The sequence below is a fragment of the Equus asinus genome, chromosome 11 (assembly GCF_041296235.1).
Source record: "Equus asinus isolate D_3611 breed Donkey chromosome 11, EquAss-T2T_v2, whole genome shotgun sequence".
Classification (NCBI taxonomy): domain Eukaryota; kingdom Metazoa; phylum Chordata; class Mammalia; order Perissodactyla; family Equidae; genus Equus; species Equus asinus.
The window spans coordinates 10,798,235-10,823,049 of NC_091800.1; the positions used below are offsets into that span (position 1 = coordinate 10,798,235).

General features: G+C 42.2%; 1 protein-coding gene across 3 annotated transcripts in view; it reads left to right on the plus strand.

Annotated features, from left to right (window-relative positions):
• Positions 1-24,815, plus strand: part of MTUS2 (microtubule associated scaffold protein 2) — a 560,716-nt gene that overhangs the window by 16,266 nt on the left and 519,635 nt on the right. For 2 of the 3 annotated variants that reach the window (XM_014843838.3, XM_014843839.3), the window contains exons 2-3: positions 1,413-1,488; positions 2,728-2,800. The gene's annotated coding sequence lies outside the window, so the exon portion shown is untranslated. The remainder of the gene's footprint in view (positions 1-1,412; positions 1,489-2,727; positions 2,801-24,815) is intronic. The other variant, XM_070520454.1, reaches the window with a different exon arrangement.

The following is a 24,815-nucleotide window of genomic DNA, read 5'->3' on the forward strand; positions in this document are numbered from 1 at the left end:
TCCTGGCGAACTGAGAGACTCCTTCTCCGGTAGTTTCCATGTATTGCCCTAGCACTGGTTCTTCAATGGGGCTGTGCTCCACAAGGACCCAGGGGAGGCTTTTGAAAATATAAATTCTTGAAATTCAAGAATAAGTTTCAGGGTAGTGCCCAGAAATCTCTTATGTTTAACAAGTTCCCTCAGTGATTACTGTGCAGCCACCTGTTCCAGGTGTGCATGCTAGTGTGTGGACAGTTCACTTCGTCAGCTCTTCTCTAGAGGACTCCGGGGCATTAGGTAATACCCACTCCTCCTGCCTCTTCTGTTGGTTTCCATGTTCTGTTGCCTGGTTGAGGTTCTGTAGGCCCTGCTCGCATCGCAGTGCTCGCATCGCAGTGATAATTACCGGTGGCCTAGGGCTCCTCTGTATAAGGCTGACCAGCTGGTTCTCAGGCAGCCTCTGGCTCTTCACAGGATGGCCTCATTTAGTTGGTAACTGCTTCCAAACATGTGTATATAGTCTTCAAATGCCTTAACCAGCACTCCTTAACTTTACACTCTTACTGCAATTGGTTTGTTAACATAAAGATGCTTTCTAACTCTCTCAATGGGCGGTGCAATTCCAACTGGTCTGTTAATTCAGGGCTGTTATATTTGCAGCAGCTCTTTATCTGTAGCCGTACTTATTATAATAATAATGGTTTCCTTGTGCTATTTCTATTAGTGCTATCATTCAGCTATTGCCATCATTAATGCCTTTACCTTCAACATTATAGTGGTCCACATTAGATCATACTATCTCTCTTTTAAGTATCTTCGCTGCTGGAACAATGGAGAGTGCCTCTGAATGCTGGATTTTCTCTCCTTGTGTTTCCTCTCATGGTCCTATGTTGTTTTAAAATTCTGATTGGATATGAACAAAACAATAGGTTTCACCCAGCATATCAACTTGGACTTTGCAAAGTCACCACTGTGCATAGTCAGAATGCTGATTTTAACCCTGTGTCTTCTCTTTGATAATTAATTTTTGAGAAATAGATGAATGGTACTAAAAAGAGATCAAAAAGTTTATTTTGCAACTGACTGCTTGTTCATGCACAAAACAAAACAGAAAATTTAAGGTAGGCTGCTCATTTAATAGGTTTCCTGGCAGGAGGGAAAATTGTTTAAGCTCTTCCTATTCCATCTCAGAAGAGATCATGGCTTGTGAACATGTAAATTTTTATACCTAGAATACTCACATGGTCTCTCTTCTGTTGGTTTTTAGTTCCAGTAGTGCTGCGCATGCCCCACGCTGCATCGATAGTGGTGGGGTTGTTGTGGTGGTGTTTGTTGTGCTGGTGGTGGTGTTCATAGCGGTGGTGGGGTGGAGTGGGAGTGGTGATTGGGGTAGGTCCTAAGATAGATGAGTAACTAAATATATCATTAAACAGAAGTAAACGTTCCCTTCATTCCATCTGGACTTGGACCTGTTTAATTTCTCAGTGTGGTGTGATGCTCCCCCACCATGTAAGTACTGGCAGCCCTTCTGCTTTCTTTCCCTTGCATCTTGTTCCTTCATTTGACTAGCCCCCGTGCATTTTTTCCTCACTCATTTGACATGCTTTCCCTTCAGCCTTCCCTGAATCTGCATTCTTGCTCTCACTTTTTCGCCTTTCAGACCTTAGCTTTTCTCTCTGTCACATTTATGGTCTTGGAAAAGACTCTTAATGTTGTAGGGAGGAAGCTGAGAGGGAGTTGGCAGTAAATAGGGACTGGGTGGGAAGAAAGAATTGAAAAGATCCTCTCAAGCCCTTCCAAATGCTGGAGGCGGTTCAGTTATCTTTTAGGTACCATGAAGATATGTTGGGTTGGAATGGAGACAGTTAATGCCCAAACACTGATGCTGCTCAGATAAATGACATGTGCTGAGCAATGGCAGTTTTGGAGATTTAATTGTTTCATAATCATTGGGTTTTCCAATCCTGTCTATTTTCTTGTTTGGAAAAATGATGAGATTGTCATTTTTGTAGGTAAAAAATGGTTGGGTATCAGCAATTTTATATAGCTCAATCTAATAATAGAAGGCATTCTGTGGTATCTATTACAGTAGCATTTAGGAGGAAAATTTGCATCTTTTCTGTCACCTAACTGCTAATCTTGCTTGACAATTTAGAGAGGAAAGTAATTTTTGCTGATTTATTTTGAAATACAATTTTATTAAGAATTTAATTAATATTAACATTGTTAATATTGTAGGATTCATAGTTCCTCTGGATTTTTATTTCTTCTGAATTAGAAGAAAATAAGCATAACAGAGTATAAATTTGGTGCAATTTAAGCAAATTAAGATCTATTAAATAGACATAATTATTTGTGTATCAGAGGTATTCCTACCCTGATAAAAGCCAAGTCGTAAATCCTTAAGATACTTCATTTATATGGTGTATTTAAGAATCAGTTTTCACATCATTACCTACTTGAGGGATTAAGATGGAAAGAAAATTGAAGTCATGTAATCCATTGAGGATTAATCTGAAAATAAGTATCTCTAAAATTCTAGACACAGCCAATGGAAAAATGGTGAGTTTATGAAAAAACTTCAATTATGAAGAGTTTATTTGTGGTAAAATTACTGCCTTGATTGGAGAACCCCTGAACTTAACTTTATTTTTCAGTGAGAAGTAGAATTATAATGAAATTGCTGTGTATGCTTTCCTGAATCTTTCTACTTTCTTCTAAATTTTCCTATATCTTTTTGTTTTTAAGGTTTCCACACCTGGATTGTCAACTAGGGCAAATTGTCACCAATGGCAGTAAAACTTGTTTTCTGGGGGTCCAGGTGAGCTTATGTGGATCTCTATTCTTATTCTTCCATTTGACTTGGGTCCATAATTGCCTCACAAAGTGTGTAACACTTCCTGGTACTCAACATAAATAGCTGGTGGTAATTTTTTGTAATTATTATTAATGAAACAAGCAAATTAAAATGAATTCTCACATGAGAGCTTAATTTAATTTTTGCTTTCTTTAAAATGTGAGGAATGTATTCAGACATTGACTGAAACTCAAGTTTAAGCAACTTGTTTTGTTAATGATTTTATATTTGTGGAGTGTGTCTATAGTGGACATCTCTTTCCTAGTGGTAATTAACCTTTTACTGCAACAAAAGGTTATCGTGTTCTTGTTAACATGTATTTAGTAATATCAATTGACAGAATAGGACAAGTAGTATTTAGGGGCTTGCTTGAGTAGAGGATGTGCTTGATAACTCAAGTTATTGACAGAAAAAGACCAGATCGGGCGGGCAGGGGGTATTTTAATGCAGTACAAACAGAGTTTATTAAACTGAGAGTAGACTCTTTAGAGAACAGCCAAGACCGCAGAAAGTCTAAAACGTTTGAGAGAAGCTTTTATGAGAGCTGCTGCTAGCCCATATGGCATTTTGTGCAAGTTAGACAAAGGCATCCCTTCCACAGACATTTTACTTCCATCTGATGGAAAACTGTCAGACTACACTGACTTGTAGAACAATACACTTTATTGCCATATACTGGGAAATTATAATGTAAATAAATTACCCATTTTTAAATCATCAAACTTGTCATAAAAATACAAACAATTTTAAAAATAGTAGAGATGCTAATCGTGTGATTGGTGCCCTGCACAGCTGCCAGGCTAGCTTTGCTTTGTTGGGATTCAACTCGGGACAGACTCTAAGGAAGGGAGACTTTTTATTAAGTTCTGGTCATTGAGGACAAAGGATAAAAATAATAGTTTGGGGGATGGCTTTGACTGGACACTTGGCTTGCATGAAATGAACTTATCAGAGGGATAGTAGCTTCTGTAGGTTTGGAGGCCAGAAGGGGTAGCCTGAGCTTTACGGGGTAAAACTAGGAAAGGAAAATCTAAACTGTTTGAAAGTAACTTTGTGAATGAGTTCCTGCCACGCAGAGACACTCAGTGTGTCCTTTCAGGTTCCCGACACTATTGAAGTTGGCTTTACTCTGTGGATTGCCACATCTATGATGTTCTTGTTCTCAAAACTATTTAAACTTGACGTTTTTCCCCAAAGGGAGTTGCTTTCAAAGTGTTGAGTGTGTTTGTAATGAATGTCTCTTCCCTACTTATGAATTTTTGTAATTAATCTTCCTGTAAGACAAAAAGCTGTTATGTTGTTGTTAATGGGCAGATATTGGTGACAAATACAAGGTAAGAGAGATATACTGGGCCAGAGATAGGGCTGCAGGTGGAGAATGTGACTGATAAATGATGTGTTATTGAGGAAAAAGAACAAGATGGAAACAAACGCAGTACAGATAGATGGTGTTGGTGGTCATCATGGAGGTGGGGTTGGGGTGGAGGTGGTGGTGGCTGTGGGGGTGGTCAGGATGGTGGTGGTAGTTGGGGTGGCCGTGGTGGAGGGGTGGCAGCTGCCACTGTGACACTGTTGACTGATGAAGGAAGGAAATGGGAGATGCAAAAGATGCCAGGCCGTAGACACAAAATACAGGACCTGGGAAAAAGCTTTTGCTTCCTTGGGTGTTGGTGACAGAACTGATTAGAGGGAAATTCCAAGGGCTCCTCTTTGTGGAACACTAAGCTGCTTTTCTTATTGTATCATTTATCCATCCATCATCCCCTAGAGGATACGACTTTACCTTAAAAATAACAAAAAGGAGACCTCAGAGAGTAGTTATAATTCCAGTGGATGTTGAGATGTTTATTTCCCATACCCCTGCTCATAGTCCACATTTCTTTCTTCAGTGTGTGTGTGTGTGTGTGTTTGTGTGAGTGTGTGTGTGTGTTTAGTGGGACATTTGATACTCTGAATACAGAAGTAGAGGGACACATGATCAATTAAGAGAGCCATTTATGTGATTTAGGGGAAAAGGCCCTGGTGTTATTTACATCTGAAATCTCTCTCGCCCCTGCCACACATATGGGATCTATGTTTCAAAGAAAGAAATGATGTGGATTTTTTAAAAATGAGTTAAGGGGGCAGAAGGAAAAGAGGAAAGAGGATTAGGGAGGCTTATATAAATCAATTTCCTCGCTGGATAATTGCTTGGCTGTCTGTTTCACTTTGTGGATATTGTGTCTGATTTTTTTCCCCTTTGCCTTTGGAATAACAAGGAAAGAGTGAGAATATGAAGACGATTTGGGTCTAAATTTTGGCCCCTGTGATATTGAGTTAATAATTTTATGTTCTGTTTTTCCTTACTTTTCATTAGGGGAAATGATGTTTGCCAGTAGAAAATATTTGTGAAAATACTACCTTAATAAGTGTTCAAATGAAACAATCATATTTAACAGCAATCTAGCATTCTCATTGTCATTAGTGATAATTTTTGGATTGAAATATTTTATCACTAGATGATCCAAATAATTGTCTCAATTATTTTTAATGAGATCCTTTATGCTGATTATGTAAAGATGTACATACTCTGCAGCAAGAGACATTCGGTCATAAAGAGTAGCTTGTTAAAAGGGAAGTTAGTGGATTATCATATGGTGGAGGTTGTTAGATGAAGTATATAGTGCCAAGTACTTAATGCTTAATGGAATGGGATGACTTTCCAATGTTGAGATGCTGATGATCTCTACCATAGAGTGAGTGCTCACTTGCTTCCGTGCTGTGCTGAGCTGATAACTCATCATCTCACTGCTCCTCAAACACCCCATGAGGCAGGTGCTTCATCACCCTCGTTTTCCAGCTTGTCAGTGGTGAAGGGTGGAGTGGGGCTTGCAGCTGGCCATGCCCTTAACCGCTAGGCATTACTACCCCCTTGGACACTGGATCAGATCTACTCCTAAAAGTCTTTTTCGTTTCTCAAATATGCCTTTCAGACTAGCCTGTCTCATTACCCCATAATATGAAGCCTCATAGCTTCATAGACAGAACGGCTTTAAAATTGAGCAGGTAATTCTGTCATTAGAGGGCACCACCTGAACAAGGCCAGAGGAATCCTAGAAATAAATTTGCACCATATAATGAGATATGAGGGAATTGTCGCTTACAATTTGTTTTCTAGAGACCTTAGAGATTTTTTTAGACTATGTTTTTTTTTTTTTTAAGTTCTGCCGGAGAAGGTCTTGTGATTCTGAAATATCTAAATGTCAAATAGGACTGAGATATGCTCGGATTTTGAGTATGTGAAGAAACTTATCAGTGTGTGTGTCTTATTTTCTGCTTTAAAATTATCCTCAGGAATAGATTAGAAGCACCAGTGACTCAGAGTCCATTATTCAGGAAAGGTGAGGTTAATCTTTTCCCTAATCCATCTTTTCCTTAGGCAGAAAACATGGGAGAAGAAGAGGCCAACCACATTTTAATATTTAAATCCATAGATCCGGAGCCCAGAATTTTAGGAAACTGGTTGTTGGGGGTGAGGGGAGGCAGAGTCAATGAATGTCACATGAACAATCCCGTTAAGATGATAGAAATCACGTAGACTGCTTTGTTGTCTGTTTTTAAATGGTGCGTAAGACTGCGTGGTTTTCCATGTACTGCTGTCCTGTGCTCTTATGTACACACTGTTATCCAGCCTCTCTAGCTAGGAATTAAATCTGTGCTTTGTTTGAAGTGGGGCCAGATTTTATTAAACTAGGTCATCGGGGCACACACACAGGGGCCTGGATCACACTGGCTCCGTGTCATCTTTGGTAATTAAATGGGTAAGCACGCCAGTAGGCAAACGAAATGGCTTCACTCCTGCTTTTAGAGGCAGATAGCAGGAAACCATGTCATGTTTGAACACACGTCCAGTTAATGATGAATTACAGTGGGGATCCTGGAAAAGTTCCTGTGATACTCATATTATGTCAAATGAGTTCATCGGATTCAAAATTATCACAGAAATTACAGAAGAATTAAACATGAATGGGTTATTATTCAACTCTTTTATGAGTTATTGCTTCAACTTGCACATTTTTAGCACAATGTGAATTTCCCCCCTCCTCTCCTTTTAGAGACGCTGAGAACCTGAGCTGACATCAGCCCGTTGGCAGTGATTTCCTGGGGCAGAAGCATGGGACTTTGCATAGAGAGATCAGTTGGAGATCCATTTCTAGTTTTTCTTTCGAAGGGTTAGCTTGGTTCTGTTCATCGATAGGAGAATGAGTTAAATGGCTTTTTAACAATGGCTTTGTAAGATTGGCTTTTGCCTGAAAAGGATTTTGTATTTAATTTTTCATCCTGTTTTTATAGTTATTATTCATTGTACTTAGCATCTTGATTTTTAAAAATGCTGTGTGTGTCTAGTGTTTGGCTGCTAAGGTGGGGTTCTCCCCTTTAGATGCTGGGATGGGAAGAATGGCCTTTTCGGAAGCAGTTGTCGGCCTGTGTCGAGCGGGGAGCAGCCTTGGCAGTGGGGGCAGGAACCAGGGTCTGCAGCATTTTCTGATCTTGCTCCTGGTGTCCAGCTTGTCACTAGAATGTAAACTCCACGAGGCCTGGCATCCTGCCTGTTTATTCACTGCTGTTTTCCTGGTGCCTCGACAAGTGAATGCCTGACACACGTGGGCCTTCAGTGAATGTTTATAGAACGAACGAGGTGCCTTGGAAGCTTGTGGCTCTGGGAAGTGGAATCTTTTTTCTTTCACCTCAATTGGAGGAAAACAAGAAGATTCATGTAGTCCTTCTCTTGCTCTTTCTGCAGCAGAGACACATCGACAGATTAAGGCAAGACTTACTTCCTTTAAGAAACTAGAAAGAGAAAAATCTTTTATTCCAGGCATATAACTCACTCAGTGGAAGCACTGGCTTTGCAGAAGAGTCCCTGACAAATTGCGTTCCTCTTTATGCTGTTTTACATAGACGACTTGTTATCTTTGTCACTCAGGACGAAACGGATTATCAGCAAGCCATGGTGAAGGACAATGTGGAATTTGGTGACACTTGGGGTCATGTCTTGGCTCTGGCTTCTTGCAGTGTGTGACCCGGCTTACAGTTTCCTTACCTTAAAATAGGATTGCACCTGTCCTGTGGTTCTGTAAGCATCCAGTGAGGTGACCAGGGGGAGCACTCAGTAATGTCACAGTGCCTGGCACAAAGGAAATGTTGCTTTTCCCTTCCAAAGAAGGCCATGTTTAAAAGTCTCCTTCAAGAAGTTGACATTTCTAGACTTGCTAAACTTTTTTTTTCACGTATATTTAGGGTTTTTTTAATTCCTCCCTCAGAATAAGACATATTAAAGAGAGTCCTAAGAGAGAGTGAGGCTGCTTGAGTTATGATTTGGCACCAGAGAGCATGTTGAGGCATTTACATAACTGCACCAATCTGAACTAGTTTGCTAATGAACCAATATTCTTAAATGTGGACGCCACTGTGGAAGCCACGTGAGGGAAGACCTTCGGGAAATCTAAACTAAGTTTTTGAGGTCTACCAATCCAGGGCAGCTTCCTCTTCAGAGTTTAATTTAAAGGAATAGTAATTCTCTGCAGTAGCTAAAATGCATGAAAGAATTAGATTGGAAGCACTTGGCTAGTTATAAATTCTAAGATGCATTTCAGTTCACTCGAGCGTTTTAACATCAACCCAGAAGAACGCACTTCTGAGTCCATCAAGTCAAAATCTGTATGTGTCCTTTAAATATTTTAGTTTTGGTTTTTTTTTCCTTTAGAAGAAATTAAATTATCTGGGCAGGTTAATCTCCACACACTATTATAAGTGTGCAAATAATATGCCACTTCTGGTGGATTTTTAATAACGTGCTTGTCAGAAGAACTCATGTTTTGTTCCACTTCATGCAGAAGCAGTTCTTGTTATGTGTTCAGAAAACAAAGCAGTCTTCATTTATTAAGAAAATGCATGCTTAACAAAACTGGTGAATTTTAATAGGGGAAGAGGATTAGGACTCATCCTCTCCTGAAAGGCAGACATAATAAAAATGATAGTCTGTGAAGCTCCCCACTCTGTAGCACTTCCTCAGTACTGAGTGTGTGGTACCTCCTTCGCCTTTATACTCTAGTTAGGTATGAACGCGTGTTCTTTCCTTACTGGACACTGTGTTTTGTCAGTGGTGTGATCTGTGCCTCATTCACTCTCAGTGTTATTCGACAAGATGCCTTACACATAATGGTGCTCAGTAAATATTTGGCAAATGAAAACATTCTCTGAGCAAAGCACAGAGGGCTGGATTCATGGTTTGTGGTTCTCATTGTTTAAGATGGGGATGGCGTGGAAGACTTCTTGTCTTTCTTAGATCCTGGTTGAGCCATTGCACTGTTCTGTAGGATGGCAACAGAATCATGTTAGACAATCACCAAAGGTAACTGTCTTGGTGAAGTGGGAATATATCGAAATAGGCATGAACAACCGTTCATGGAGCTTCTGCATATAAAATCACTATTACTCGAACATTTTGGTGACACTTTGGTTTTCTTCGTCAGATCTAGTGCAAAGGAGAAGGTGGGGATGAGGGTGAAAATCTACACTTTTGCCTCTCAGAGGGAAGGGACAAGGGAGCAGAGGAGCTCTGAGAGGGACGAGGGAGAGTGAGTGGTCCAACGGAAAAGGCATAAGGATGCACTGCCGTGAAGGGGTCAAGAGAAGTGCTCAGAGGGATGTCAGGCCTAGATTTGATCTCAGAGGACATTAAAGATAACTTTTGAGACTTTTAAGACTTCTTTTGATTTTGCCATTCTCTTCCTTGTTGATACTGTGTCTTCGCTCTTGTCATTGCTCTGGCAGACGCTGGGGAATTGATGAGGAGCTGGTCGGGTGGTTTTGCCAGGCAGGCCTCCTTTCCTTCCCTACGAGGCCTAATTCCTCCACCCATAACTGTCCTGTTAGCATCCTTCTGTACTTCCTGTCATCCTTGGCTTTTTCAACACCTGCCAGGCCCATCTCTTGCTGGGGTACACTGCGAGGATCGGTGCTGCTTTGGAGTTAGGCTTTCGCATGCCGGCTGGGCCTAGTATAGCTCCAGCATCCAGTGTCCATTGTCTGCAAAGCATGGCCTTGGGAGGAGAGTGGGAGGGAGGAGCGTAGCTAGATTGCTTATATGACAGAGTGAGCACTGAGCTGGGCCTTCGGCCTCTGCTGGGCTTAGCCTTCATGTTATCTGGCCACTCCATGTTATGTGATAACACCCAGATCTCTTAGCAGAAATATGGGGCCCTTCCCTCACTCCATGTTTCTGTATTTTCTCTGTATTTCCTGGTACATACTCCTTTTTCAGTTTAGGTGTGTAAGTATTTATGGAATGCCTGCTTGGTGATACTTACTATGCAAGATGCTAAGAACATAAAAGTGATAAAATTTGGTTTATTTTTTCCAGGAATTTACAGTCTAATGGGATGGCCCAATATGTAAATAATTTCAAAAGAATGGTTTAAAGGACTGTTACAGGAGAAGCACAGAGGGGGGACTCCCAGGCCCCCTTGGCTCCATCCTTCCTCAGCCACTTACAGTTAGTATGTTTGGGGGTCAGTCAGTATTGGTTTCCTATTGGTGTTCTATATCTGTAGTACTATATGACAATAACTGCTGTATTGAAAAATACTTTTAGATACTATAAGAACTATAGTAGTCAAAAGAATTAAATTATACTTAGTTAATGGTACCTAGTTTGGCAGGAAAAGAGACTAATGTCTTGGAAATATTTTCAGTACCAAGGGGGGTGTGATTGTTGGGTTTAAAAGAAAATTAAATTAGAAGAGTCTTCCAGTAAGCTTCCCTATTAATTACCTTTTTACGATATTCTGGCCCTTCCTTCCCCTTCAGTCCTTCTGCTACTGATGAAAGAACATTTTTGGCCTAAATGGTCTAGATCTCAACGGGGTTGATTTTGCACTCTCTCCTGGGGGCATTTGGCAGTATCTGGAGACATTTTTGGTTGTCATAACTGGGGAAGTCCTATTGGCATCTAATGGGTAGAGGCCAGAGATGCTGCTCATCATTCTATAATGCATAGGACAGTCTTCCATGAAGACTTTTCTGACCAAAAATGTCAGTAGTGCCAAAGTTGAGAAACCCTGGTCTGGATGAATAGCCTATATTGCTCATATTCACTGGAAAATTTCACAAGATCCAAAATCAAGTGTGCCCATAAAGATAGAAGAAAGATGATTTTGAACAAAGGGGGGTTAGAGAGTTAGGTGGGAGGTAGGATGATGGTTTTTCTGCATGCCTTTTTTTTTTTAAATAACAAGCTTGTTTTTCTTTTTTCTTTTTTTTTGAGGAAGATTAGCACTGAGCTAACTGCTGCTAATCCTCCTCTTTTTCCTGAGAAAGGCTGGCTTTGAGCTAACATCCATGCCCATCTTCCTCTACTTTATATGTGGGACTCCTACCACAGCGTGGTGTGCCAAGTGGTGCCATGTCCCCACCTGGGATCCGAACCAGCAAACCCTGGGCCACCAGAGCGGAACATGTGAACTTAACCGCTGTGCCATCGGGCCGGCCCCCAGGCTTGTTTTTCTTAATTAATCCATAAGATAAATTTTTTTGATTACTGCTTAGCATGTTTTGGAGAACATTACTAATGTATCTCTAGTGTCTAGCACAGACCCTATAACAGTACACAATTAATATACATTTGTTGCATGAATGCATGAGTGCATAAATGCATCTATTCCTGGAGATAGTAGCACTTTATTTGTTTTCCAAATACTCCTTTTGTACTTTCACAGTTAGCTAAATGGAAAATGTGCTGCCAGAGTTTATGAAAGTCATTTCAAAGATTCAAAGAGTTAGGTCGGTAAAAAATAAGACACCTGACTCTCTAAGTGGGAGAGGCCAGAAAGTCATCGACTTGAATATCAGCTTGTTTGGAAAGCTGAACAGGCAAATGCACAGCAGAAGTTCACAGAAGCCCACTTGGTCTGAAGCCACAGAGGAGTATGCTACAAGCAAACAGCTGTAGCAAACAGCAAACTCAACACAAATAGAATAGGCAAACAGGCGCACATAATACAGAGTCCTTAGAGGAAGCGGAAAGGCAGCTCAGCGGTAGCACCACCATCGGCCAGGGGCACAGACTGATAGGATGAGAGCAAGCTCAGACAGCCCCTTGCCCGGCCTCGTGGGCGCCATCTGTGCTGGTTCTGTTGGCAAAAGCTCCTCCCGATTTCCCTCTCACTGGTTTCCTCTCCGAGCCCTTTGCTCCAGCCACATTTCCCTGTTGCTTCTCTGAACACGCCTCATGTTGCTGCTACCTGTTCAGTCACCATGTTCTTCTGTCCAGAATGTCGTTTGCTCTCTCCTCTTTACCTTTGAGTGTTCTTTTACAAGATCCAGCTCAACTTCTAATCCCTTTGTGAAACCCCTCCTAAATTTTTCTGCGTCAGAGATCTTGAACTATCTGAGTTTTCCCTTCCCTTATTCCTCCAGATTCAGGAAACAACTTGTGGTTGTGGTTTACCACCAGTCGCTTCAAGGGGACAGCCATCGTATCTGGATGTGAGTCCCAGAGTGAGGAGGTGGGTGGGAGATAAGGAGAGCACCAGGAGGACTCTGCTCTATGGAAACCTCAGGTGTTTTAAAAAAGTTAGCTAGGGGGGCTGGCCCTGTGGCATAGTGGTTGAGTTTAGCGCTCTCTGCTTTGGGGGCCTGGGTTTGTGGGTTCAGATCCTGGTCATGAACCTACACCACTCATCAACTGTGCTGTGGCAGTGACCCACGTATAAAGTAGAGGAAGATTGGCACAGATGTTAGATCAGGGCTAATCTTCCTCAAGCAAAAAGAGAGGAAGATTGGATGTTAGCTCAGGGTGAATCTTCCTCAGGAAAAAAAAAATTAACTGGGGAGAAATTCATCTGTTTCTGCTCATTGAGGCAGACAAGAAGAACAGGAGAGCCTCTCCCTTCTGTCCATTGGATGAATGCCTGCCAAGCAAGGAGTTTTTGGCCAGAGTCTGCACACAGCATCTTGCCTGCTGGCTTAAGGTTTGAGTGAGTGAAGGTTCTGACAGTCCCTACCTGGGCAAAGAAGGGATGTGGAGGAACACTTTATAATTGCTGCAAACTCTAGACCCAGAGGCAGACAAAAATGTAAATGCCATCTTAAGCTCAGGCAGAGGTGAGGTAAGTTCCTCTGTGTGTAGAACCCCGTTCCAGTTTTTGGACAGGCGGAATACAGCCAGTCTTTCTTTTCTCAGGGTCCAGGTACAGCATGGAAGCTGTGTATGTCTGTGGCTGTGCCCTGGTTTTGACTGCCAGCCCAGGGAGAGAAGACATACTTTGCTAATTGGCCAGAGCCAACCCCACTGGACTAGGCTTTCCTGTCAGTCCCACTGGGGACCCTCTCCCCAGATTCAACTTGGAACTTTCCAATATTGTGTAGAATTCCCAACAGCAGTGGGTTTTGATCAGCTCTGTTTAGAAGAGCAATATTAAAAACATAAATTGCCCAGAGGGTGTGCTTAACATTAAAGTGTTAAGCAGTAGAAGGGAGAAGAGACTTGTAAAAATGGAGTTTAATTTTGCTAAAGAGAACATTCATTTTTTGTGCAGCATTTCTTCAGGGTGTCTCTAAACCATCCCAGAGGTTGGTCTTTAGACAGTTGATTCATTTTACAGCAAAAACTCAGACAAATGCATTAAAATTAAAACCTCATGCTGGGTGTTAAAATTTCATTATCAAACCTGTTCTTATTACAAATACTTGTTTTCTATTCATACGAGACCATTGGGTAGAGAAAATTTACCTTGATTTTTGTATTCAGAATATTCAGTTGCCTGTTTACAGGGTTTCATTTGTTTCTGGATGGAAATTTCCCCTTTTTGTGTGCAGCTGAGTGTGTCTCCCAGTTGCTGAAGAGGAGAGGAATATCACTATTAAATGAGGATGATCACTTATTTGCAAGTTAAATTCTGAAAAGGATGAAAGCTCATTCTTGCCTGAGGCCTGATTGTTCTGTGAGAGCCATGAGGCATCTTGGAGGGTTCTTTCTATGCTGTGTTTTTTTCCTGTGTCTTGGCAGTAAAGTATATTTCCGTTCTAGCAAAAGCCTTTACTTATGTTGCTATAGGAGGTAGAGAAAGGTGAGGAAGTGCATCTGGAGAGGACTTACGAGATGTAAGAAACCCATAACGTTTGCATAGTTTACATACAGGGCTATCGATTCTGAAAGATTCTAAATTGAGTTTTTAAATACTGTCATTTAAGCACATGCATCTGGGTATTGATATGGATGGAATTCATCTTGAAAGACCAAGTGCCCTGAAGTCAGGGGCTGCTGATCTACAGAGAAAGGAAATCAGAGTACTGTTTAAAAATATCATCATACACGTGCACACGTGTGTATATATATGTGTGTGTGTGTTAAATAACTCAGAAAATATTCATTGAGTGGCTGTAATGTATGGGTACTAAGCAGATGTCATGGATACAAAGGTAAATGTGATTTGGTCCTTGTCCTTCGGGAGCTTAGGGTCTGGGGGGGAGATACAGGCAAGTGTACAAGCAGTGATGGGACAGGGGAAGAGGGCTCTGACCAGGGCCTGAAGCGTATACCCTTCTGGAGGCCCTTCTTTCAAGTGTACAACATTACAGAAAGAGCATTTGGTAGAGAAATGGTTTATTTAGTAGGGGCTTGTGCAGGTGAGGAGCCCTGAAGCATCAGCCCCCACCCCTGGCCCATGGGGAGTATCTGGAGGGCGTGGGAGCACCTGAGAAGGACCTAGTGCCCGTCTCGGGGCCTCGGGAACCACCTCCCGGAGGAGGCAGCACTGTGGGTGCATGTTGTTTCCACTCGTGCTCCCCTCAGTGTGTTCCCCACACAGCAGCCAGAGTGAGCCTTTGAAATTTGATTCAGATCACGTCACTCCCCTGCTCACAATTCTTCATTTGCTTTCCACGCACTCAGAATAAAACCCCACACCCTTCCTCCTTTCCCCTCTCCTTCCTAGTATGCCAACCACTGGCCTCCTTGCTGTTCTTCGAGCGTGTCAATCATCTTGCTGTCTCAGGTTTGCATGTGCTGTCCCCTCTGCTTGCAGGATTCCTTCCCCGTTTATAGCACCTGGCTTGCTGCTTTGCTGCCTTCTTGTCTGCTCCACTGTGGCCCTCAGAAGGGCCTTGCCTGACCGTGACCTCTGTGACACTCCTGCATGCTCTGCCTTCTTTATTCTGACTTCTTTTCTTCAGAGCGTCATCACGACATTACGTATTCATTTGTTTGTCTGTCTCCCCAGCTGCAGTGTAAGCTCTGTGAGGATGTCTTATTCTCTGCTGTTTTCCCAGCCCCTAGCATGGGATCTGGCATATAGGAGACCCTCACTGACTATCTCTTAGGTGAAAAGGTGAATGATGGTAATGGAGAAACTTGGTTTGGGGACAGTAGTTGGGAGGTTTGTCTTCAATGGCTTGCGAGAAGGAAAGTTAATTGTCTTCCAGGGCTCTAAATATTTTGAAAGGCTAAAAATATATTTGTTTCTGAGCAACATAAATTTACAGAATTTTTAAATTCTTTGAAAAAATTTCCGTCAGATGCTTGTGGACAGACAGCATCAGATGGCCTGAAATAGGTCTGATGTTGTGTTGTAATTAACACCTATATTAAATGTTTTGTTGTTTCTAATACTTCATTTAGATTTGGTTGGAAGAGATTTTAAGTTTGAGAAGTGGGAAAGGGAGGAAAAAGTTCAAAGTGTGTGTGTAGTGGGAGTGTAATTTTAAAGGGGCTAAAAAAATCCCTTATAAAATATTTTCTTCTACTAATTATGCCTTTGATAAACTATTTGAAAATGCATTTGATCGTCAAAGCAGCGCATGTTGACCGTGCAAGTGATCTCTTGTTCTTCCTGTTCTTGCAGGACACTGTCCACAGTGGGCACGCTGGGGAGGCTCATAAAATTCCTTTGGGGGTGAAAGATGAGACAGAAACTAAGCTTTATTATATTTTGCTATAAGATGGACAGACAGCTTCACTTGGTCACGAGAAAGGTTCTGAGCTGAGTGTCCTGTGGGAGCAGTGGGAGGTCACGTCTGGAGGAGAAATTGTGACACCTTCACACCCCCTCCCCTTTGCAGCATATGTTTGCAGGGTTAAGTAGATTTACGAATTACATTATCTAGTTTTAACTAAATTAACCTTCACAAAATAGATGCGTGGCTTAAAAACAGAAATTGACTATCATACTAACAAGTGAAAATGCAAATGAACATCAAGCAATGTCGGAATCTGTGTTGTTTCTCCTGTTCCTTGTATGAGAATTTCCTTAGCCAAGTAAAAAAAACAGTGACAGTCTCATCCTATTGGACAAGAAGTTGGCCCCAAATTCAAAATCACCAAGATTATTGAAATGTGGTTCATGATTTAGGGTTTATGGTTATTATTGTAACAATGTATCTTGTCTTAACTGGGTGGCATGTCTTGTTCTATTTAGTTACTGGTGAGAATATGTGTTTATACAGTTTATCAATACACAAGTGAACACATATTGAGGATGCATGCTCAAAGTGTCTTACTGTCAGGGGTGTCCAGGCAAGAAGGTTCAGTGCCCACTGCTTGAGGGTCCTGCTATTCAAAATGTGGTCCCCAAACGTGGGAATCTTTGAGAAATGAAGACGTTCATGCCCCCACGTCGGACCTCCAGAATCAGAGTCTGCATCTCAACCAGATTCCTAGGTAATTTGTAGGCACGTTACAGTTGGGGAACGCTGCTCTGGGGCATGTGTTATAACTTACTGCTTCTGTGCTTTTGAAATCAGCTAGTGATTCCCCCAGACAAGAAGTTGTGAAATTAAACAAGTTGGGTTTTGAATCTTTGTTCCTTCACTTACAGGCTTGACCTTAGGCAGCTCACTGAACCTCCGAGACCCTGTTTCCCCTTCTGTAAAACAGAGATGCCAATTCCTACCTCCTAGGCGTTTGTAAGGACTGCATGCCTGTGAAGCACAAGGAGGAGCTCTGTAGCTAGGCTCAGTCCCTCCCACTTCCCCTCTGCCTCGTTTCTCCATGAACCCATCAAAGGGGGGCATCTTATCTTTATATTTCCCAGCACAGAGGTCTTTAAACTTTTTGCTCATGTACCTCCTAAGAGAATTTTGAAAAATCATATACACCCTCACATTTTTAAAAGTTAACCTTGAGAAGTTTCATCATGTTTAAAAAATTGCAAAGTGATCCCTGGGTTATTGTAAATATTGATATTTTAAAATAAAATGGATTATATCACTCTTTTCAATCTAGCCAATGGAGTAAAAGTCCCAGGTGATTTGAAGACTCTCAGTTGAGAGTTGGGGAGTGGGAGGAGCCAGAGTTCATCCCACTCCACCCTTGGACTTTGGTGGCATCTCCAGCAGCAGCTGAATCCCTTGGTGGTTCCAACTCCCCCTGGACAGGCTTACAGTCTTTCTGACTTTTTCCCTGGGGTGCTCGTGCCAGGGCTCTGGTCACACCACCCCTGCCTTTGTTCCTTTGCACAGGGCTCATGGTAGCTTACAGCAGTTGCTTCTCGCTGTCTTGCTCCATGGTTCCCAATTGGTTTCTCAGCTCTTCTTTCATTTGTGTGACAAATTCCTTGCATTAATTCCGTCTGTGGCAAGTACTTAAAGTGAATTCTGTTTTCCTGGTGACATTCTGATTGATTTTCCAGTCTTTATTGATATACCACTATTTGGAATTGTCCCATTGTCACTGGAAGATTTTAAAGCCTGAATCAGTGCACTGTAGAAAGACCCGGGATGTGTGAGGGGTGTGCTTTTCTTTAAAAGAATGGAAGAAGGGCAGATGTGAGGAGGAAAAATGTTCCCAGGAAAAAGTACAAATAAGAGATGAAGATATGGAAACCAATTCCCTTAAAATGAGTACCTTGAAAAGTCTTTGTGCGCCCCAGTTTGGAGATTGCTGCCTTGCAGAGTCAGGCACATTGCATGTAGCTGGCACATGAAATGTCATCTGAGTCAGTAGATGGTACTGCATATGTACCAAAGGCCCAGATGCCCAGAAAATCTTCTATAGCAGTTATGGGGCTCAAACTCAGGCCAGCTAAGTGGAATGCCTGATGTATCCGATGCATCTGATGCATCCTGAGGCTGCAGCTCACAGCTGGCTTAGACTGGGCATCTCCAAAGGCCAGCCCTTGGCTGAGCAGATAGAGCCACTGGAAGAGCAGGTGGCATGTAGGAAGCACAAGCAACAGCAGCCATCAGCTGGAAGCAGGGCTGCCCTTCTCACTCTGCCAGCAACCGTGCAGCAGTGCTGATGTTTGCAGTTGTGTGCATCTGCTGCCTGCCTTTGGAACTCTGCCACTTATCTGGGGAAATCTCTTTGACAAATTTGTTTACCGAATACCAAATTGTATGTTTATTGGCTAGCCAACTAATCTGAAAATAGCCTAAGGAGGATTTATGAAAGGATTACTTTCACTGGTCATGGAACAGAGTCCTCCAAAAAGAGTACTATTTGGTATCTTTGTTTGCCAGTTGCTGTGATTTTGATAAGTTGTGAATATAGCCTGAACTTCAGTTCATATTAAAGTGAAATGAGAGGAGTGGAGCTTAAAATACCACCCAATCCTCCCCCAAACCCAAAAAGGTGCTTATGCAGTGAGAGACTCCTGCATTTATAGAGTGCTAACTGGGCTGGGTGCCGTGCCAAGTGCTCATGTTCTCCCAAGGTACTTAATTCTCACCGTGAACTTATCAGGTGGATGTTGTTATGAGTCCGTTTTATTGATAGGTAGAGACACATGTAAAAAGTCGCTTGCCCAGAGCCACACAACTAATAAGAGACATAGCTGAAATTGAACCAGGCTTTCTGGCTCCAGAATGCAACTTCTTAGCCACTAAATCAAAATATCTGAGCAGCTGGGCACTCAAGCCACTGACTCTCTAAGGAGGGGTTGACATTTCTTGAGGGGGCTGGTCGCCTGTTTGCCTGGCTCCCCTGGGAGAGGGGGACCTTGGTGTTGAGTGTATTGCGACAAGGTTAAATTTCATTTATAGCAATTAATACTATTTCAAAGAGCCACCCTGGGTATAGAATTGGTGGTTTCTTACAGGGAATGTTGTACCACCTGAGAAAATTGGGGAAGATAATAGCCCTGAAAGACACAGGCAAGAAATTGACATGTAGAAATTTGACCTTCCAACTCAGGATTCTTCTTTTTAAAAATCCAAAAGATTAAAGTCATACAGTCCATGAGCTTTCTAGAGGAATTAAAGATTAGAGATCAGTTTTTAGGAAGATGTCACAGGGGAGATGGAGTAGCGACCCAGATAAGAACAAAGTTGGCTCTTGAAAGAGAAGGTAGAGATGAACATGTGGAGTGCGGTAACCAGGAAGAGGGGGCAGCAAGGACCAGGGAACAGGCCTTCTGGGGAAAAGAGGAAATAGATAATAGTTTTGAAAGTCAAACTACAGAACTGCCCTTTCCAAGTTTTTTAATGAAAAAGGAATGAAAATACATTTGATAGAGTAATGTGGAAGCATCAAGCGAAGGACTTGTTAATGGAGCTTTGATGATCAGTATGTAAGAAAGTATTTAGGGAATGAGAGAATGTAAATCAAGATTAGAGGAGATGCCTGCTTAAGTTGAGGTTTTCTCCCATGTTCTGCACAGAGTCTAACGTTATAGTTGCACGTTGGTATTTCCAGTGTTAGTAGTCACCAACCATCCATCTACTCATCCTTTCCATGAATACCTTTGAGCTCCTGCTGTGTGCCACAGTGGAGAAGGAAGCCACTTATGGCCCCTGCTGTGTTAATCCCATTCAAAAGCCCCACTATACAAAGACAGCAGCACTAAGTGCGATGCAGGAGAGCCCTGTGGTGCTCTGAATGTGTGATAGATGATCCACCTCATCAAGAATGAGAAGAGCCAATGAGTGAGGCTGAGCCGGTTCCCTGGGTAGCCGAGTCACCGTTTGTTTAGGAGGGCCAGGATGCGCACGTCTTCCCCAAGGTTGGAATTCTTTACAGGAGGATTCTTGAACGTAGGGATCCAGGGATCCAGAGCTCTTTCTACCTTGCGTCATTTTTCTCCTTTATACCAGGCCAATTATACTGGGGCTGTGGCTAAAGACAGGAACAGTGAGTTGCAAATTTGTCTTTTTCACTGACCTGCTATATAAAATAGTATTAAGACTAACATTTGTATACCAATTAATAGTTGGCCAAGTACTTTCATGTAGTTATTTTATCTTGTATCTCTACTCTATCCCTGGCCCTCTGTCCTCCTCCACTCTATCCACCCAGGTAGGTAGGACAGGCAGGGCATTATTTCCATTATCCCCAGCAACATCAAATACGTTTTGAAGATTTGCTGCATTGGAGATTAAAAACAAAATTATATGTGTGCCCACTCACCCCCTCCCCTTCTCACTCTTAGCATCTAGAGAGGGGACAGGTACTTTCAACTATCATGTGTTCATTTCCATTGACTCCTGCACAAGGGTGATCAGGGCATGAGGCAGGAACCCCTAACTCAGAATGTGTGTGTGGGAGGGAGCTTTCTGCAAAATTTTGAAGAATGGGTAAGATTCAGCTAGAAAAGGACAGGGTGGGTTGGGGACAAGTTCAGAGGGAGAGTGCGCTCTGCGGAACGAGGAGGTGGGAGAGCTAGCGTTGAAGGCAGATCCTCCAGTTCATCTCCAGCGCTCATTCCCTGAACTAAGCTGCATCCAGGTGAGGGAGGTGAGGGGAGAAGGCGGGAGAAGGTAAAGACGGCCACCTGTGGAGGGGGGCAACCAGGAATCAAGACGGCTTTATACTGATGTCAGGAGGAAGCGAGTACAAGGGAACAGGCTGCCTTTTGGGGGAGGGAGAAAATAGATCATTGTATGTGATTTTTCTAAGGTGTCAATCAAGGAGCTGTTATCAGGCCCAGATGCCGAGCTAAGCCCTGTGCAGTCATCACACTTGCTCTTCACACCGATGCTCTGAATTAGGTATCACTGCCTCCACTTTATAGAAGGAGAGGCTGAGGCCCAGTGGGGTTGGAACCTGGGTTGTGTTTTGTCCTGCATTGCGAGGACTTGCTTGTCAGTGCTGCATGGGTTGGGTGTGGCCCGTGAGCTGCTGGTGGCATTGTCGGGGTTGGACATCTGCAGACAGTCCCCATGGTTGTCTGGCATGGCTGGATTCTTTGGAGAAATAATGAACAAAGGGACTTTGGGGACTGCTTGGCGACTTCATCCCTCCAGTATAGTCATTTCCATGAAAAATGTGTTTACAGACCCATTTGTAAGCTGCGCCTGTTGGACAATGCTTTGCTTTCTAGGACTTGGAGTTCATGAGACATATGTATGCTGGCTTCCTTAGGCCCTACACGTGGATGTCTGCCAGCTCTCTAAACTATAGCAATTAAGGCTTTTATGAGTTAGCAGCACTCAGTATAATGTGGAGTACAAGTAGCTACTATTAAACTTAAGTACTGAGGTAAAACTTTATTTTCATAAAGCATGTTGAATTTATGAAGGCATGGGGTAAATAATTCTGTAACTGATTTAACAAAGACTTTATTTAAGGAGCTTCGCAGTGTCGACAAAAATAATCCATAACCAATCTATAAATGAAAATTTGGGAGAGTTTATTCTGAGCTAAAATCTGAGGACCATGGCCTGGGGCCTTTCTTCCTGAAGGAAGAAAGGGCACTGAAGAAGTGGGGTGCACAGAGTGGTTATATACCCCCAAACAGGATGTTTCACATATGATTGAAATGTCCCTTTTACAGTGGTCACGAGACTGCTCTGTTGGCACAGCGATTGATGGAAACAGCAGGTAGGTCTGCTGTCTCGGTGAACACAGCAGGGTGGCAGGTCTGTTGTCTGGAGCTGGGTGGTCACAGGTGAGCTGTGTGGTCAAAGGTGAACACAACAATCAGTTCCTAGCCTGAGGAAAGATGCTTATCCCTAAGGAAATACCAATGTGGGGGGAAGTTGCACCTTTATCTCAAGGGCCTTTGTTCTTGCCATAAGAAATGTTTTAAAGCAGATATATAATGCGTGCTCAACAGCCACAGTCAAGCCCTTTTGGAAAAAAACAAAGTCAGGCCGAATTAGGTTTATACCAAATGGCTTCCTCATATATTCCAATATACTCTATTGCATGCCATTTCAATTTGTCAATAGAGAAGCATACGTAGAGAAAAGATGTAAGGTGGAAAACGTGTGTGTTACTTGAAGAGAAATGTTTGTATGGGATGATGGGGATCCAAGGAAAACAGCCTGCTGATGAGGTGGGAGGGACGGGTGCACGCCTTTCTTGTAATGTGCTCCCCCTGAGCTCAGTAAGAGAGAGAGACTGTTGGGTTTTATATCAGAATTAATCTTACTGATCAATAAACTTCATTCTGCCTACTTTTGTTGCAAAAATCTTGAGCCTGGGGGGAGGTAATGATGGTGGGGGGGGTTAAATTGCATTCAGTTGTGTTCAGTTAGACAAAGTGGTAGATCTCTTTGACAAGGATTAGAATTTGCTTAATTGCTATTTGCTGTGATGCTCTGCCGTCTGTAAGGAAAGCTTCCATTTGGAGGTATCATCAAAATAATATTTCTAGATGTTATTGAGGGTCCTCCTCCCTTAAACAAATACTGTTGTTTCTTCTTTCCAGATAACTATTTCGTTTTCTGTGAAAACAAGCAAACAACTCATTTGTAGAGGAGAAAAGAGTCAGCATTCCTAGTAGTCACCCTTTGTCGGCTTTTTGCAGGAATCAGAGACTTTGATTTTCTTTCTCCTGAGAAGACACTGTCTGAAATAGTGTGAGCAAACACCTGAGGATTCATGTTCCATCACTTGAGTTGAGAGGCTAGAACGAGAGATTTGGAAAAGGGACCTGGGTCTTGACATTTTCAGACACTTGATGTGAAGCCAGTGAAGAAACCCAGTATAATTATAAGAGCATGGGAAATCCGATTGGGGATCGGGTATCTCACCTTCAGTCCTAAGGAGAAAGCATGCAGTGGAGAACCTCTCAGCAAGCATCACCACGTGTTACCCATCCCAGCGTAAAATAGGAAGCGTGCTCGGTTCATCCCTTTAGGTCCTCCATGTTGTTTTGCTGGGCCTGGGACAGCGCCTGGCACGTGGTGGGCACTCAGTCAGTGCTCAGTGGCGTTTGGAAGAGTCAGGGGAAAGTTAGGAGGCAAATATTTTCCGTGTTCAGCGGGCTGAGGAATGCATGTGTGAAAGGGAACGCTCTAGAGGTTTGAACAGGGGTGTGACTGCTTGGAACGTTGAGTTGGAAAGTCAGTAGGTGCCTGGTTTTCCTTGCGTCTGTTCCCAGAGACTCGCAGAGAACTCTCCACAGGTTCTCCCCTAAGAATTTTGCTGCAACCCTCCTCCCCAAACGCACCCAGCTCCCAAAATTGTGTGGAAAAGAAAGCTCTTTTTATTTTCATCCTTAACACAGGAGAGAGAGGCTAACATTTACAGAAGAGCTTCATCAGAAATAGACCCTAACACTCACACACACACATACATGCGTGCACACACACACACACACACACACTCCCCTCACTCTACACATGATTTTAATGAACGTGTTTGACAAGGGAAGTAACGTGAGTCAATCTGAATGAGATTATTCAACAATATTGGTGATGTAGCTCATTCGAAATTTGGAGAACACTTATTCAAGGTAACACCTGATAGGATATACCCAAATTCCATATGATTAAATAGTAAAGAACAACAATAACCCAATCAAATGTTAGAAAAACTAGAACAGAATGTAATATTTGTGCAGCCCCTGGAGGACTGATGACTTTCAAGGACTGGAAGTGATGAAGGGATTGAAGTACACACAAGTAAAATAATCTGACATGAAAACAAAATGTAGTCAGAGTGGGAAATACATTGGCTGCAAATGTGATCAAGTATTAATATGTTTGTTATACAAAGAGCTTATCCAGGTTGATACATAGTAGATAATGGCAAAAAAACATGGATAGATAATTTGGAAGAAGTGGAGCTCATAAACATACGGAAATAGGTCAATATCAGCAGAATCAAATATATGCAAATAGAAGCTACCATTTTTATCTACTAAACTCGAAGAAAATCAGTGAAAACAATAGTTGGGCTGGCAAAGATAGACTCTTGTACATTTTTGCTTGTAATTTAAGTTAGTATAAAACTTTTGGAAAGCAATCTGACAGGCACTCCCCAAATCAATAAATGTGTGCGTATCTAGTGATTCGGTGTCCCAGTTCTGGGAATTTATCCTTATCCTGAGGAGCTAGTGCAAAAGAGAAAGCTGTCTATACACAGGATGCTTACTGTAGTTTTATTTGTAATAGTAGAAAATTGGAAACATCTTAAAAGTTAAGGGACTGGGATGTATCTCCTGGATGAATTCTAAAGCCATTACAAGTTATTTTGAAGATTATCATAGCATGGAAAAATTTAATGTAATGTTAAAATCTGAAAAGTAAGAATAAAGATTTTTTATTTTGGTGAGGAAGATTGGCCATGAGCTAACATCCATTGCCAATCTTCCTCTTTGTGCTTGAAGAAGATTGTCTCTGAGCTAACATCTGTGGCAGTCTTCCTGTTTTGTACGTGGGACGCCCCCACAGCGTGGCTTGATGAGCAGTGTGTAGGTCTGTGCCCAGGATCCAAACCTGTGAACCTCAGGCTGCCGAAGCAGAGTGTGCAAACTTAACCACCAACCCCCAGGAATAAAGATTTTATATGCAAAATGACTTCAGCTAAACATGTATGAATAAAGAAGAAATACATAATAATACATATTTCCTGTTAGAATGATAGTGCTAGCATTTTATTTGTTTTATAATTTCAAACATTATATATTTAACTATCATTACTAAGAGTGATCAAAAGAAGAAGAAATTACAGAAATACAAACATAGAAAAGTCATTCACATGGTGTCTCGTCTTCTGTTCCTAAACATTCCAGTAATGTGTAGGCGAGAGCTTGGATGATAAATCTTCATCTTT